General features: G+C 36.3%; 1 pseudogene; it reads right to left on the bottom strand.

Annotated features, from left to right (window-relative positions):
* Nucleotides 1–1,494: 1,494 nt before the first annotated feature.
* LOC100609266 (bifunctional phosphoribosylaminoimidazole carboxylase/phosphoribosylaminoimidazole succinocarboxamide synthetase-like) lies at nucleotides 1,495–12,197 on the bottom strand (annotated as a pseudogene).
* Nucleotides 12,198–14,348: the final 2,151 nt, after the last annotated feature.

Below are 14,348 nucleotides of genomic sequence, written 5' to 3' on the forward strand. Positions count from 1 at the left end.
ATTTATTAACACGACAGAGTTTTCCTATTCCATGCTTGTAAAATTGATTTTTTAAAATTTTTTAGGATAAAAAGTGACATATGTTCACTAAATGAAAGTTGAAAATGTGAAAAATTGAAAAAAAAACCCATCATCCATAAAAATAGGTGTATTTTCTCAGCAATGTTTGCTCTCCATGATTTAAAAAAATACAATCATGATTATAAAATTGAACATACTAATTCAAAAATTATTTTTTTCTGATAGAAGTAATATACAATATTACTAATAGTCGAAAAAAATTAAATACGGGAAAATATAAAGAAGACAGCTTTTACCACAAATGATATTGAGTATTTCTGCCTGTGTTTATTTGCCATCTACGTATCTTCTTTGGTGCAATGTCTAATAAAATGTTTTGAACATCTTAAAAATCAAATTATTCATTTTATTATTGAGTGTTGTTGTTGTTGTTACATAGCCAAGTAAGATTCGCTAAATCTTCATTTGGCATGGCAAAGGTAACTCTACTGTTTCCATGGAAAATTGCTCTAAAAACCAACAGAGAAGGTCTCAGAAAAGTCCCCTTTCCGTGGGTCCAACAGTGTTCCTCTACCTTGTTTTCTACCCAATCTCAACTTTTCTCTAAAAGAAAATCAAAACTTATCTATAGATATACATGTAAATAGAAATCACTTTCTGAAACACTAATTGAAAATTCAGAACTATACCCTTAGAATTTTGTGAAGACCACAGAGTGAATGAGAATTATATTGCTCTTATCACCTAAAATATAGCCAGTTTTACTTTCTAAAACTTATGGATTGACATACAGAAGGTCAGGTAATAACTCTAGAGCTTTATAATAGAACATTATTAGCATTTATAAAAGATATTTCTTTAATTATATTATCACCTAACAGTGACCATACAGTGGACAGGAGAGTAATTTGAAAATGTCCTTATAGTAACTTCTCTGCTTATAAGGAGATATTAATAAATATGAACAGATATTCTACATACCTATGGATCTGGAAAAGCATTTATTCACTAATACGTTGTATTTGTGTTCTCTAATTTAGCATCATCTTTTCATCTTGCTTGATTTTCCTGCAGCTAAACATTTGTAGTTCCCCCCTAAAAAAAGCAATGACAATCTTTCTTATAAATTACGTTCTCTGATTTCCTTGTCAACCTGCTTCAAGAAAATCCATGTGTTCAGAACGCTTGCTCACAGTCTGCCCCACAGCAAATGGTTGTTTAACCCAAATATCTGTGCAGCAAACTGAGCTGATCCTTCTGGAGAAAGGGTGGTTGAGCAGCTGAGACCACTGGGTAGTCGAGGAGAAGACCACACATCCTGAGCTCCCCAGTCTGCTTGAGCGGAGGACAGCTGATAACTGGATATGCAGTGTTCCCAGACGTCACTGGTCCCAAACCATTTCTTCTGCCTGCCACTGCCACAAACACAGTGGGAATGCCATCCCCTTCACACTCACCTTTAATCCTCAGAGTTTTATCTGGTCCTTTATGCACAGATGTTACTTGAAGTTCTCAGGAAATGCCAAGATTTCCACAGGCCTTCTTGATTTTTTCACAGTGGCCAAGATCAGAAGTAGAGCCTACCAATACTGCCATCCCGCACAGACTTTCTAATTTCAAAAGCAACTCTTCTCTCTCTGCAACCCACTCTAAGTTTTTCTTTAACCATCTTGAGCCCTTCAGAAGTTACTTCTTTGAGGTCCTGATGAGGCTGTTTGTCTTTCTGTTGGCTTCCATCTACTGATGGCCAGAGTCTCCAGGAATCATTATCAATAACATCAGCAAGAACAATTTCTTTAGGGGTTACATCAACCAAATTTGATCTTCATATCAACCAGTGTACAGTTCTGGGGCAACCAAGATTTCTCCAGTATTTCAAAAAAGAGCCTATGTAGTATATGACATGATATCCACTTCAGTTTAGCCTATGAGAAGTTCACCAAAGCAAAATTTTAGAGCAGTTAGCTGTTCCTCAGATGACTGTGGGTCATTACTGGCATCATCCTTGAAAAACATCTCCACTTTAGGTGGGTAAAACTTATATCCTTCCTTGTCATCAGGATTTCTTTTGAAAAAAGAATCAGTTGCTATTCTTCTGCAAACCCATTCAGTTGGAATCATTTCACACTTGGGAGCAGCAAAAGCTGTCTGTTTCCCCACATTTTCTGGTGAAAGCAGTTTTGACACTTGCTTCCTGTAACAACTGAAAAACACAACTGGTAATTTTATTTGAGATTGCAGCTTTTACCTTTTACTTCCGGGTGATTCTTTCTTTCTTTTTTGTTTTTTTTGAGGCAGAGTCTCGCTCTGTCGCCCAGGCTGGAGTGCAGTGGCACGAGTGAAGTAGCACGATCTCAGCTCACTGCAAGCCCCGCCTCCCGGGTTAACGCCATTCTCCTGGCTCAGCCTCCCCAGTAGCTGGGACTACAGGCGCCCGCCACCATGCCCAGCTAATTTTTTGTATTTTTAGTAGAGACGGGGCTTCACTGTGTTAGCCAGGGTGGTCTCTCCTCACCGCATGATCCGCCCGCCTCGGCCTCCCAAAGTGCTGGGATTACAGGCGTGAGCCACTGCGCCTGGCCCAGGTGATTCTTTCTAACTGCATTTCCTGCTGTTATCTGGTCCTTGAACTGCAGGAGGATTTTTTCTGGACTATCTAATAATTTATGGACTTTGTTTTACCCTCATTCAGTTTTTTACCAATACTTAGTACCTCAGCTGTTGCCAATATCCTGAGTGGGCTGAAGGTTGTGACGCCACTGGGAAGAGAGGCAGAAATCTCGGATACAGGTTCTTCATCAGAAATGCCTTTTGCAAATATTTTCTCCTGGTGTACAACTTGTCTTCTAAGGTTCTGAACAGTGTCTTACAAGAGCAGAAGTTCTTAACTTTGATGAATCACTATCAATTTTATCTTCATGATTGAGATTAGATTTCATATCTAATAAGTCTTTGTTTAATCCAAGGTATCAATTTGTGGTCTTATGATTTCTTCTGAATTTTTATTTTTTCTTACACTTCAGTTTATGATTCATTTTTATTTAATTTTTACATATGGTGTGAGGTATGGGTCAAGGTTTTAAAAATTTTGCAAATGGATGTTCAATTTTTTCAGACCATCTGTAAAAAAAATTCTCTTTTCTCCACTGAGTTTTCTTTGTACCTTTATCAAATATTAATTGATAATTTATATGTGAGTCTTTATCTGGACTTTGTTTGTTTGGTTACAGTGATTTATGTGTCTGTCCTTTCACCAATATGACATTGTTTTGATTAATGTAGCTTTATACTTTAATCTTGATCTATACATCTTGATTAATGTGTCTTGAAATGAAATAATTAAGTCCTTGGGCTTTGTTCTTTTCAAAATTATATCAGCTCTTGTAATTCCTTTGCTTTTTTTCCATATAAATTTTAGAATTAACTTGTCAATTTCTCCAAAAAGAATATTGCTGGGATTTTTTGTAAGGTTGCATGGAATCTATGGAAGGTTAATTTATGATTAACATTAATAAATTAATATAACAATGTTGAGACTTGCAAATCTTGAATAACGAACATCTCATATTTGTTTAGGCCTTTGATTTCTTTCACTGGCATTTTGGAGTTTTCAATATGCAGATTGTACACTTGTATAAACATATTTTGTTAAATTTATACCAAAGTGTTTCTTATTTTTCTTCTTATTATAATAGCACTAATTGAAAATTTTCAGTTTCTATTGGTAGTATATAGAATGTAGACAGAAATGTGATTTTGTGTATTAAATTTACATTGGCCTTCTAACTATTGACCTTTCTAAATTTACTAATTAGTTCTAATACCTTTCTTGTAGATTCTTACAATTTTCTAAACATACAATCATGTCATCTGCAAAGAGAAACATTTTTACTTCTTCTAATCTGTAGGTCTTTTTTTTTTTTTTTTTTAAATTTCTTCCCTTATTGCACTTAGAATTTTCAGTGTGTCTAAAAAGAGTGGTAAGAATGGACTTCTCGTCCTTATTCCTGATCTTAGGGGCAAAGCATTTGGTCTTTTAGCATTAACTCTGATGTTAGCAGCCCATTTTGTAGATACTCTCCCTCAGTTTGAGGAAGTTCCTTTCTATTATTAATTGCTGAGAATTTTTGTTATGGTTGGATTTCAAATTTTGTCCAATGATTTTCTGCATCTTTTGAGATGAGCAATGTTTTTCTTCTTTTGTCTACTGATGTGGTGAACTAATTTAATTAACTTTTGAATGCTTAACTATCTTTTCACGATGAAATAAACCTTACTTGGTAATGATATATTATCTTTTTTTACATATTGTTGGATTGTTAAGTGTTGCATTCGATTGAATATTTTCATATCTATGCTGTGAGGGATATTTCGTCTGTAGTTTTCTTATAATGTCTTTGTTTTTAATATCAGGTAATGCTGAGTTTATAAAATGAGCTGGGTGTCATTCCCTCCCCTTTTATCTTATGGAAAAAATTGTGTATAATTATATTACATTTTTCTGAAATGTTAGGAAAAACGTGTTAGTACAGCCATCTGGACTTGAAGATTTTTCTTTGAGAATTTTAAACCACAAATTCAATTTCTTTAATGTATAGTAGCTTATTCAAGATAGCTATTTCTTCTTCAGTGAGTTTTGCTGCTGTGTCATGTATGACACATGTATGATTTATTTTTATGTTATAAATGACTAGGAAGGGTCTGAAATAATTTTCTAACCTTCATTCCTAAAATTGAAAATTTGTGTCCTCTCTCTTTTTATCTTGGCCAATATGGCTAGTCACTATTAATTTATGGACTTTTTTCAAAGGAACAACTCTTTGGTCATTGGTTCTCTCTTTGCTTCTCTTTCACTGTTTTTCCAGTTCATTGTTTTCTTCTGATATTTTTATTTCCTGGAAATTTTGGGTGGATTCCTGAGAATCAATATTGTAGGCCATTGTTTTTTTTAAAAACACTGTGACCTATAATAACAAATAGTTTTTATATCATATTTCATTATGTGCTCAAAAAGCCCATTTACATATAATTAAAATGAACTTTCACAAAACAACACTCAGCCATATTACATGTGATAAAGTATTTTTTTCAATTCAATTCTATTTTGTTCCAGCCTGGATGAATTCTCTTTTGTTAACAAGAAGCTGATCACAACCTGCTAAACTACCTTCACAGACTACTAATTGTTAGTGACCTGCGGTTTGAAAAGCATTGCTGAACATGATTCTGATAACAAATCATGTATACAATGCTTGTGAGACCCTCTACTATTTCTTTGTTCCTTTTATTGGTACATAGTGTTTTGCACATTTATGGGGGTACATGTGAGCATTTTTAATGTGCATCGAACATGTAAGATCAAGTCAGGGTATTTGGGGTAGCCATCATATTGAGTATTTGTCATTTCTGCATGTTGGTAACATTTCAAGTTCTTTCTTCTAGCTACTTTGAAATATACAGTATGTTGTTGTTAACTATAGTCACCCTAGTCTGCTATTGAAAATTAGAACTTATTTCCTCTATCTAACTGTAAGTTTGTGCTTCTTCATGAACCTCTTTTCCTTTCTCCCTCCGCCCACTCTCACACCCTCCCAAACTCTGGTGTCATATCTACCCGTCTATTGTCTACCTCCAGAAGATCAAGGTTTTTAGTTCCTACATATGAGTAAGAACATGTGGTATTTGTCTTTCTGTGCCTGGATTATTTCACCTGACATAATGACCTTTATTTCCATCCATGTTGCTGCAGATGACATGATTTCATTCTTTCTTATGAACAAATAGTATTTCATTGTGTATATATACCACATTTTCTTTATCCATTCACCCACTGATGAACACTTAGATTGAGTCCATACCTTTGCGATTGTTAAGTATTCCCTTTTCTATACATCCTTGCCAGCATCTGTTTTTATTTATTTATTTTTTGTCTTTTTAGGAATAACCATTCTCATTAGGATGAGATAATATCTCATCATGGTTATGATTTGCATTTCTCTGATGATTAGAGAGGTTGAGCATTTTTTAATATGCTTGTTGGCTTTTGTGTGTCTTCCTTTGAAAATTGTCTATTCATGTCATTTGCCCACTTTTTAATTGAATTATTTGTTTTTTTTTTTTTTATCATTGAGTTGTTTGTATTCCTTGCATATTCTGGATATTAGTCCCTGGTTGGATGAATAGTTTGCAACTACTTCCTCCCATTCAACAGTTTGTCTCTTCACTTTGTTAATTGTTTCTTTCACTGTGCAAAAACTTTTTTAGTTTACTATAGTGCTATTTGTCTATTTTTGTTTTAGTTTTCTCTGCTTTTGAGGTCTCAGCCATAAAATCTTTGCCTAAACAAATATCCTGGAGTGTTTTCCCTTTGTTTTCTTCTAGTGGTTTTATAGTTTAAGGTCTTACTTTTAAGTTTTTGATCCATTTTGAATTGATTTTTATATAAGGTGGAAGATAAGGGTCCAGTTTCATTCTTCTGCATGTGAATATCCCATTTTTTTCAGGACTATTTATTAAAGAAGGTATCCTTTCCTCAGTGTATGTTCTGGGCACCTTTGTTGAAAGTCTGTTGGCTGTAAATATGTAGAGTTATTTTTGGGTTTTCTATTCTCTTCCATTGGTTTCTGTGTCTATTTCTATATCAATACCATGCTTTTTGGTTACTATAACCTTGTACTATATTTTGAAGTCAAGTAGTGTGATGCCTTCTGCTTTGTACTTTTTGCTCAGGATTGTTTTGGTTATACTGGCTCTTTTTTTATTCCATATGAATTTTAGAATTTTGTTTTCTATTTCTGTAAAAAATGACATTGGTATTTTGATAAGGATTTTATTGAATCTGGATATTTTGTTGGTCATTTTGACAATATTGATTCTTCTGATCCATGAGCATGGGATGTCTCTTTGTTTATGTCTTCTTTAATTCATTTTATCAGTGTTTTACAGTTTTTCTTGTAGAGATCTTTTACCTGCTTGGTTAAATTTATTCCTAGGTATTTTTTTTTGGTAGCAATTGTAAATGGGATTGTCTTCTTGATTTCTCTTTTGGCTCTTTTATACTTGGTTATAGAAATGCTACTGATTTTTATATGTTGATTTTATATTTTTCAACTTTATTGAATTTGCTTATCTTTTTTAGGTGGAATCTTTTTTTTCTAAATATAAGATTATTTCATGTGCAAAGAGAGACAATTTGACTCCCTCTTTTCCAATTTGAATGCCTTTTATTTTTTACTCTTGTCTGATTTCTCTGTCTAGGGGAAATAGTATTTTTAGCATTATGTTGAATAGGAGTAGTGAAAGTGAGCATCCTTGTCTTGTTCTAGTTCTTAGAGAAAAGGTTTTCAACTTTTCGCCATTCAGTATGATGTTGGCTGTGGGTTTGTCATATATATGGCCTTTATTATTTTGAGGTATGTTCCCTCTATACCTAGTTCGTTGAGAGTTTTTATAATGAAATGATGTTGAATTTTATCAAATGCCTTTTCTGCATCTATTGAAATGATCATATAGTTTTTGCCCTTCATTCTGTTCATGTGATGTGTCACATTTATTCATTTGCATATGTTAAACCATCCTTGTATCCCTGGGATGAAACCCACTTGCTCATGGGGTACTATCTTTTTGACATGCTGTTAAATTCATTTTACTAGTATTTTGTGGAGAATTTATGTGTCTATGTTCATCAGGGGTATTGGTCTGTAGTTTTCTTTTTGTGTGTGTGTACTTGTCTGGTTTTGGTATCAGGGCAATGCTCACCTCCTAGAGTAAGTTAGGGAGAATTCCACGTTGTTTGGTTTTTTGGAATAGTTTGAGGAGGATTGATATTAGTTCTTTATAGAATTTGAAAGTGAGTCCATCTGGTCCTGCGCTTTTCTTTGTTGGGAGTCTTTTTATTGCTGATTTAATGTCACTACTCATTATTGGTTTGTTCAAGTTTTCTATCTTTTCCTGATTCAATCTTGGTAGTTTGTATGTTTCCAGGAATGTATCTATTTTATCTAGGCTTTCCAGTTTATTAGTGTATAGTTACTCATAATAATCTCTGATGATCTTTTATGTTTCTTTGGTATCAGCTGTAATGTCTCCTTTTTTATTTCTAATTTTGTTATTTAGTCCTTCTCTCTTATTTTCTTGGTTAGTCTAGCTACAGGTTTGTCAGTTGTGTTTATCTTTCTGAGGAACTTTTTGTTTTAATGATCCTTGTCTTTTAGTCTCTATTTTATTTAGTTCTCATCCTATCTTTATTGCTTCTTTTCTTCTGCTAATTTTGGGTTTGGTTTGTTCTTCCTTTTCTATAATAATTCTTTGAGGTGCATCATTACATTGTTTATTTGAAAACTTTCTACTTCTTTTGATGCAGATGTTTATTGGTATAAATTTCCCTCTTAGTACTGCTTTAGTTGTATTCCACAGATTTTGGCATCATGTGTTTCCATTTTTATTTGTTTCAATAAATGTTTCTATTTCCATTTTTATTTCTTCAGTCAGGACCATGTTGTTTTATTTTTATGTATTTGTATAGCTTCCAAAGTTGTTCTTTGTATTAATTTTTGGTTTTATTCCACTGTTGTATGGGAAAATACTTAATATAATGTCTAGTTTTAAGAATTTGTTGAGACTTCTTCTTTTGTGGCTGAAAATATGATCTATCCTGAAAAATGTTCCACATGCTGAGTAGAAAAAAATGCGTATTCTGCAGTTGTTGAATAATATGTTCTGTAGGTGTGTCTGTTAGGTCCATTTGTTCTATAGTCCAGTTAAATTCAATATTTTTTAGTTGATTTTACATCTAGATGATCTGTCTAACGCTTAGAGTGGGGTGTTGAAGTCCCTCACTGTTGTTGTACTGGAATTTATCTCTCTCTTTAGTATTGGGGGAGCCAACCCCTGATAATTCATCATAGGTTCTTTTCTATTTTCCCTAAGTGTCGGCTGGTCTGAGAAATAAAGGGAAAGAGTACAAAAGAGAGAAATTTTAAAGCTGGGTGTCAGAGGGAGACATCACATGTCGGCAGGTTCCGTGATGCCCCCTGAGCGGTAAAACCAGCAAGTTTTTATTAGCAATTTTCAAAGGGGAAGGAGTGTACAAATAGGGTGTGGGTCACAGAGATCACATGCTTTAAGGGCAACAAAAGATCACAAGGCAGATGAGCAGGGCAAGATCACAAGTTCAGGGCAAAACTAGAATCACTAATTAACTTCCATGTCCTGCTGTGCACGCATTGTCACTGATAAACATCTTAACAGGGTTCAAGAGCAGAGAACTTGTCTAACTAGAATTTGCCAGACTGGAATTTCCTAATCCTAGCAAGCCTGGGGGCGTTGCAGGAGACTAGGGCGTGTTTCCTCCCTATCTACATCTGCATAAGGCAGACACCCCCAGAACGGCCATTTTAGAGGCCCCCCTGGAAATGCATTCTTTTCCCAGGGCTGTTAATTATTAATTCAGCGATATTTCTCTTACCCGTTTTTGGTAAGGAGAGAAATATGGCTCTGTCCTGCCTGGGCCACAGGCAGCCAGACTTTAAGGTTATCTCCCTATTTCCCTGAAAATCACTGTTATCCTGTTCTTAAGGTGCCCAGATTGCATATTGTTCAAACACACATGCTCTACAAACAATTTATGTAGTTAAAGCAATCATCACAGGTCCTGAGGCGACATACATCCCCAGCTTACAAAGATGATGGGATTAAGAGATTAAAGACAAGACAGGCATAGGAAATCACAAGAGTTTTGATTGGGGAAGTGATAAATGTCCATGAAATCTTCACAATTTATGTTCAGAGATTGTAGTAAAGACAGGCTTAAGAAATTATAAAAGTATTAACTTGGGGAACTAATAAATGTCCATGAAGTCTTCACAATTTATGTTCTTCTGCCATGGCTTCAGCCAGTCCCTCCATTCGGGGTCCCTGACTTCCCACAACACTTTAGATCTAGTAATATATGCTTTATGAATCTGGGTACCGCAATGCTAGGTGCATGTATATTTAAAATTATTATATCTTCTTACTGAATCGATCTGTTTATCATTATATAATGACCTTCTTTGCCTTTTCTTACTATTTTTGACTTAAAGTCTCTTTTATCTGATATAAGTAAATCAACTTCTGCTCACATTTGGTTTAGGTTTGCATGGTATATCTTTTTCAATCCTTTTTCTTTCAGTCTATGTGTGTCTTTACAAGTAAAATGTGTTTCTTGTAGGCAGCACATAGTTGGATCATATATACTTCTTTTAATCAATTAAGCCGGTCTGTATCTTTTAAGTGGAGAATTTAATCAATTTACATTTAAGGTTATTATTGATATGTGAAGTTGTTGTTGTTTTTTTTTTTTTTTTGACAAGAGTCTCACTCTGTTGCCCAGGCTGGAGTGAAGTAGCATGATATCGGCTCACTGCAACCTTCGCCTCCCAGGTTCAAGTGATTCTCCTGCCTCAGCCACCCAAGTAGCTTGGATTACAGGCACGTGCCACCACGCCTGGCTAGTTTTTGTATTTTTTTTTAGTAGAGATAGGGTTTCACCATGTTGGCCAGACTGGTCTCAAACTCCTGACTTCAGGTGATCTGCCCGCCTCAGCCTCCCAAAGTGCTAGGATTACAGGCATGAGCCACCACACCCGGCCATATGTGAAGTTTTGTTTCTGTCATATTGTTCATTGTTTTCTGGTTGTTTTGTATATTCTTCATTCCTTTCTTTTTCTTTTATTGTTTGTCATTGTGGTTTGGTAGTTTTCTATGGTGGTACCGTGTGAGTTCTTTCTCTTCCTCGTTTGTGTGTTTGTTTTACCAGTGAGTTTTATACTTCGTTGTGTTGTTGTGATGGTAAATGCTGTCTTTTTCTTCCAGGTTTAGGACTGCCTTGAGCATTTCTTGGAGGACCAGTTAAGTGGTGATGAATTTTCTCAGCTTTTGCTTCTTTGGGAAAGACTTTTTTATTTCTCCTTCATTTATGAAGGATAATTTGCTGGAAATAGATCCTTTGTTGGCAATATTTTTTTTTTCTTAGCCCTTTGAATATATCATCTCATTCTTTCCTGGCAGAAAGGCTTCTACTGAGAAATTCACTGTTAGTCTGATGGGGGTTCCTTTAAAGGTGACTATATGTTTTTTCTTGCTGTTTTTAGAATTCTTTCTGTGTATTTTACTGTAGACATTTTGACTGTAATGTTTCATGAAAACTTTTTTGCATTGTATCTGTTTGGGGATCTCAGAGCCTGTTGTATCTAGATGCCTTAATCTCTTGCTAGATTTGGGAAGTTGTTATGTATTGTTATGTTGACTACGTTTTCTAATCCTTTTGTTCTCTCTCTGCCTTCTGAGACCCCAGTAATTCAAAATTTGGCCACTTTATGGTGTTTCATATACTATGAAGAATTTGCTTATTCTTTTTTCTGTATTTTTGTTGGGCTGTGTTATTTCAATAGACTTGCTTTCAAGTTCTGAGATTCTTTCTTCTGCTTGATCTAGTCTATTTTTGTTGAAGCTTTTGAATATATTTTGTATTTCATTAAATGAATTCTTCAGTTTATGAATTTCTGGTTGGCTATTTTTTTATTCTCTCTGTCTTTGGCAAATTACTCATTCATATCCTGAATTGTTTTTCTGATTTCTTTGTAATTTTTCAGAAATTTCTTGTATTCCACTGAGCTTCTTTAATATTCAAATTTTGAATTCTTTTCCCATGATTTCATTCATTTGTTTTTTATTGTAATCTGTCACTGGAGAGTTATTCTGTTCCTTTGGAGGTGTATATTTCCTTGATTTTTCATGTTTCTTGTGTTCTTACATTGATATTGACATACCTGAAATAATATTAGTTTCTTCCAACTTGTTGAATTTGCTTTTATAAAGGAAAACTTTCTTGAAGATGTATCTATGGTGTTTGTTGGGTAGAACGTTTTGGGTTTGATTCTGGGTGCATGCAGTAGTGTAGCTTTCAACAGCATCAGTGGTATCTGTGATCTCCTTGGTGGCTTAGGGTACAGCTGGAAACTGTAGTGAAGTTCTGCTGGGGACTGGGAAGCCAAGTAGGCCAGTTTTCCAGCACCATTGGTACCAGTGTTGGGCTGAGCATGCCTGTTCTTGGGCACCGGGGGGCAGTGTAAACTGGCACTAGTATTAGTGGGTACAGTCAGGCTAACCCTTGGGCCTTCTGGAAGCTTACTCATATGCTGGTAGTGGCAACTTTGAGCAAGGTGGGTGGCAGGATCTTGGACCTCTAGGCAACCAGTATGGCATGGGCAAAGGTAGAGTCAGTGGCAGAACAATCCTCTGGGACTTGAGAAGTATGTGCTGGTGTTGGTGGTGGCTGCAATGGGCTGCGTGGGCCAGTCTTTAGGCTTGCAGGCGGCACATGCAGATAAGTGCCAGTTGTGATATTCTCATTTTGGTGAGTAGGCCCCTGGGAGGAGTGTTTAGGTTCTGATGGTGGTGAACCGAGTTGGGAAATCCCCTGGCCCCTAGACTATGTGCTCTTTTATGGAAAGGGGGTAAATCTGGGTCAGATGAGCTTGTCCTCAGGCCTCCAGTCATGTGTGGAGGAGCCACCCAAGGTACAAAGGGGTTGGGTGATCCGCAGGCCACTGGTGGAATGCTTGCATTGGGGGAAGAAACAACTGTGCTGTTATCCTGCCACTGGGGAGGGTAGTTCTGCCTTCATTGGCAACAGCATAGGCCAATGGATAGGGAATGTGTGCACCACTTGCACCTCAGTCCCAGCAGCACTGCACCTTAGCCCCAGCAGCACTGCACCTTAGCCCCAGCAGCACTGCACCTTAGCCCCAGCAGCACTGCACCTTAGCCCCAGCAGCACTGCACCTTAGTCCCAGCAGCACTGCACCTCAGCCCCAGCAGCACTGCACCTTAGCCCCAGCAGCACTGCACCTTAGTCCCAGCAGCACTGCACCTTAGCCCCAGGTGTGATAGCCCAGGGTCACTCACGCCTGGATCTTGGGGACACAGCCTGCACTTCTCTTGAGCCCCAGCTCCAGCACTGCTGGACTCCAAGACAGCATATAGTTTGTTGGGCCTCTACTATTTCTTGATCCATGACATTGATAAAAATTAAAAACAAGTTGGATAGGACACATGGTCTAGACTCACAGCATATTCCAAGAAATCTCTCACCAGGTTCAAACAAAGTCATTAATTTCTTCATTAATTCAACAAATATTGAGCCATTACCTATGTGCCAGGTATCAATTTAGATACTGGGGATATAGCAGTGAACAGCACAGATAAAGTATTTGATCTATGAAATTTCTATTTTAGTGGGTAAAAACAGTCAATAAACAAAATATACAAATAAATATGTCAAGTGACGATAAGTGCCATGAAGAGAAAGAAAGTAGGATAAAGAGAGACATGGGAATGCCACACTATTTTATTTGGGATGGTTAATGACTATTTCTATGAAAAGGTAATATTTGAGCAAAGAACTGAAGGCGTGAGATATATATGGGGAAACTATATTCCAAACAGAGGGTACAGCAAATGCAAAGTCACTGAGGAAGGGTCATGCTTGAAATGTGAAAGGATTGCAGCCGGGGGGGGGAATGGTAGAGATGAGTTTAGAGAAGTAGCAGTGTCCAGGCCGCAGATTCTTCTACAAGCCATGGAAATGACAGATTTTACACTGAGAGAGAAGGGAGCTATCGGAAGTGTTCTGCAGCTGAGTTATATGACTTGACTTACACTTTAAAAGAATCATTCTGACTGCTGTGGGGAGAACAGACTATGGGGGTTAATATGGTAGCAGGAAGATCAATTAAGAAACTCTTGCAAAAGTCCAAGCAAAGGATGATGGTGACCTGGATTAGGGAGATAACAATACAGATGTAGAGAAGGTATTAAGTTCTCTACGTACTTAGAAGGAAAAGCTGACCAATTTTCCTGATAAATTGTATGGACTGCAAAAGGACAGAAGCCAACCCCTATTCTCTATCGTTCCATTTTATGTTTTTATAGCTTTTGTTACCATTTATAATTATATTATGTATTTTTTGCCCACTTATTGATTGTCTTCCTTAACCAGTAGAGTAGTATTCCACGATATCAGAAACTTCACCTATCTCGTTCACAACCAAATTTCAGCACCTAGAAGAGTACCTGGTACACAGCAGGTGCTCAATAAATATTTGTTTGTATGGATGAGTGAAAAGAAAGGGATTTGGCATCTATGATGAGCCCTTAATATATTTCTACCCTTCCCACTCTAATCCTACTTCTGGGAATCTATTTTGAAGAAATTTCACAAAGGCAAGAACTTATCCCAATAGATACTCATCAAAGCAACCTATTCTTACAGTGGAAAATTAAGC

The sequence above is a fragment of the Pan troglodytes genome, chromosome 6 (genome assembly GCF_028858775.2).
Source record: "Pan troglodytes isolate AG18354 chromosome 6, NHGRI_mPanTro3-v2.0_pri, whole genome shotgun sequence".
Lineage (NCBI taxonomy): Eukaryota > Metazoa > Chordata > Mammalia > Primates > Hominidae > Pan > Pan troglodytes.